General features: G+C 23.7%; 1 protein-coding gene across 1 annotated transcript in view; it reads left to right on the top strand.

Annotated features, from left to right (window-relative positions):
- The first annotated feature begins 346 nt into the window (after window positions 1-346).
- Window positions 347-2,715, top strand: part of LOC106681063 (uncharacterized) — a 20,066-nt gene continuing 17,697 nt past the window's right edge. Inside the window, exon 1 of the mRNA XM_014421194.2 lies at window positions 347-505. The gene's annotated coding sequence lies outside the window, so the exon portion shown is untranslated. The remainder of the gene's footprint in view (window positions 506-2,715) is intronic.

The following is a 2,715-nucleotide window of genomic DNA, read 5'->3' as shown; positions in this document are numbered from 1 at the left end:
CAATAATAAGTAAACTGTTAATACTATTTTACCTTCAATACTTTTTAAAATGAATATTATAAAATTGATTGTTCCTCATTTGTTAATAATGGAAATATTAGCTACAGAATACTTTTTATTTAAACTCTACATAAAATAAATTAGTACTCACCAACTTTAAAATAAATTTTATTTTTTGAAAGAACATCGAATTGATCACAATGAAAATTTTATGTTAAACAATGATTCAGTCATGAATTAGTCAATTTTTAAAACAGTTCAAATGTAATGTATTAATTTGGAACTATCAATTATCAGCAACCAGAAGAGCAACCATTATCTTTTATACCATTATCAACCAGTTTAGTGATCAAGGACACAATAACAGACAGTCCTAATTTCAAAAGGATACAGAATATTCGTTAGAGTGAAATTATTGTTATAGCTTTAATTTGTGATTAATTCTATTTGTGTTTAATTTGTTCAAAGTATATTTATTTATTCTTAATTCTCATCAGAAAAAGAGGTTTGTTATTGATCATAGTTCATTGCATGTATAATCTTTAAAAGAATGCTTGCTCATGGAAGAAAATTATATTAGTGAAGTATTGATTATTTTGAAGTTTGTTCGCAAAAATTACACTAGCATCAAAATTTGATTTAGATGAGTAATAATTTGTGTATAAATAAAAATATTAACTGATGACATAAATACTAGTCTGATAAAAAATCAAAAAATAATTAATAAGAATTATTCTCGACAAGATTAATAATCGTTATTGCAAGACCGAAATGTTTCTCGTTCAAAATTAAAATATTTTCATTTTATTTTTTATTTATATGTCAGGTACATATAATTTAAAAGAAAATTTGTTACAATTTAGAGAAGTAATTAATATATTTGTTTCCCCTAGCAACTTATTCTAAATATTGTATCAAAAACCAAAATGAATTTTTATATTTTAGAGTAAAAATTATCTTTCAAATATTTGTTTAGTAGTTATATATTTTTTTTATTATTACTTATTTTTCTTATTAATAAGTTTATATAAGTTAATACTTATTTTCTGTTGTTTTTTTTTCACTTTGGGAAATTAATTCACCTTATTAATGCAGCTTCACTATTTAATCACTTTTACATTACATCAATCTAGCCCACATTTAGGTCAACTTCATACAATGTAAAAAAGGTTTTCTCATGATAAATTAAAAATTGAACTGAAAACAAAATAAGGTATTGAAGGTTCTGAAGATGAATGTAGCTTCCGAAAACCCGGCAAGGTTAATGTACAAATGTAAAAGTGATTAAATAAAGAAACTAAAATAAGATAGTGAGTTAATGTCTCAAAGTGAATAAACAATAAATCTTTCAATTAATTGTGATATTTTAATAAACATTTTTCTCTTAACCATTATTAAATTTCTGATAATATACCGATTAAAATCAGAATTTTTTTCATTTTTTCTTGTTAAATGAACATAGTGATGTAATACTTCTCCATAGTGAAATATTTGTCTCTACAAATCCTGCATGTGATTGAAACCATTAAATTGTATTGGACTTGTAAATTTAGTATTCAGATCCCCATAAGTTTACAATATATGCTGGTAAATAATATATATCTCCTTTTTAATCTAAACAGCTTGAATTTAGAGGAATAATTAATATATTATTTTTATAGATTCGATGTTTTCTCAAGCAATTAATTCAAAATTTCTCATCAGAGATCAAATAAATAATTTACAGTCAAAATTATCTATCAAATAATTGTGTTTTCTTTAAAACATGTTGTTTTTAACCATTATTAATTTTCAAAAACTAATACCTGAGAATAACAGTAATATAACAATTGAAATCATGAAATATTTTTTATTTTTGAAAGTAAAAATCAAAATGGTGATATAATACTTTTCCTACAAATCCTGCATGTGATTGAAACCATTTAATTGTATTGAATTTCTATATGTAGTAATCACAATCTCTGTGTTTATTTAATATTCACAATTTATATTATATGTAGTAAATAACATTTATCTGTTATGATATGAAATTGGTGAATGACACAATCTTCCTTGTTAAAATATAACAATGTTTGGTTAATGTAGCAAGCATATGTTAAATTTGTGAATTTGTTTTCTAACAACCTGAAGATGGAGGATAACCCCGAAACGTCATTGTATGTGAAATAAATTGTTATATTTAAACAAGAAAGATTGTATAATTCACCAATTTTATATTAGATCTAGAAACTCTTCCAGTAGAGGATCATTAATTTAACATATATCTGTTAAGTCACTTTTTTCTAGAAGAAAAAGGGTTTTTCATATTCCGGAATTGCCTATGTTAATGTTAAAGTAGCAAAAATTTTAATGTTCTTTTCTTTACGCTTGTGAAAATAAAGGTTGGGAAACTATGAAGGAGAGAAAGAAATACTTTATTCATGCTGCCCAAATACATCGGGTTGCTACATTACACAGCATACTGATCAATCCGTGACTGGACAAATATAAGTTACATATTTTTACATGATATAATATAATATATAATAGATACATAACATTTTTTTTTTCCACAGTTTTCTTTTACAATTAGTATCAGTCTACAAACTAATTACAAGTTTTTCAATTTATTCCTTTTTTTTTTTTTTTTTCTTTCCCTTCTATTTCACAACCCCTATTTCATTTGATCAACAAATCCCCCTATATAACAAATATTAAAATATTTAAAATAATAAA

The sequence above is a fragment of the Halyomorpha halys genome, unplaced genomic scaffold, assembly GCF_000696795.3.
Source record: "Halyomorpha halys isolate HHAL.00 unplaced genomic scaffold, Hhal_1.1 Scaffold306.1, whole genome shotgun sequence".
Lineage (NCBI taxonomy): Eukaryota > Metazoa > Arthropoda > Insecta > Hemiptera > Pentatomidae > Halyomorpha > Halyomorpha halys.
The sequence above is the reverse complement of the archived record's forward strand: the minus strand, read 5'-3'. Positions and strand labels throughout refer to the sequence as shown.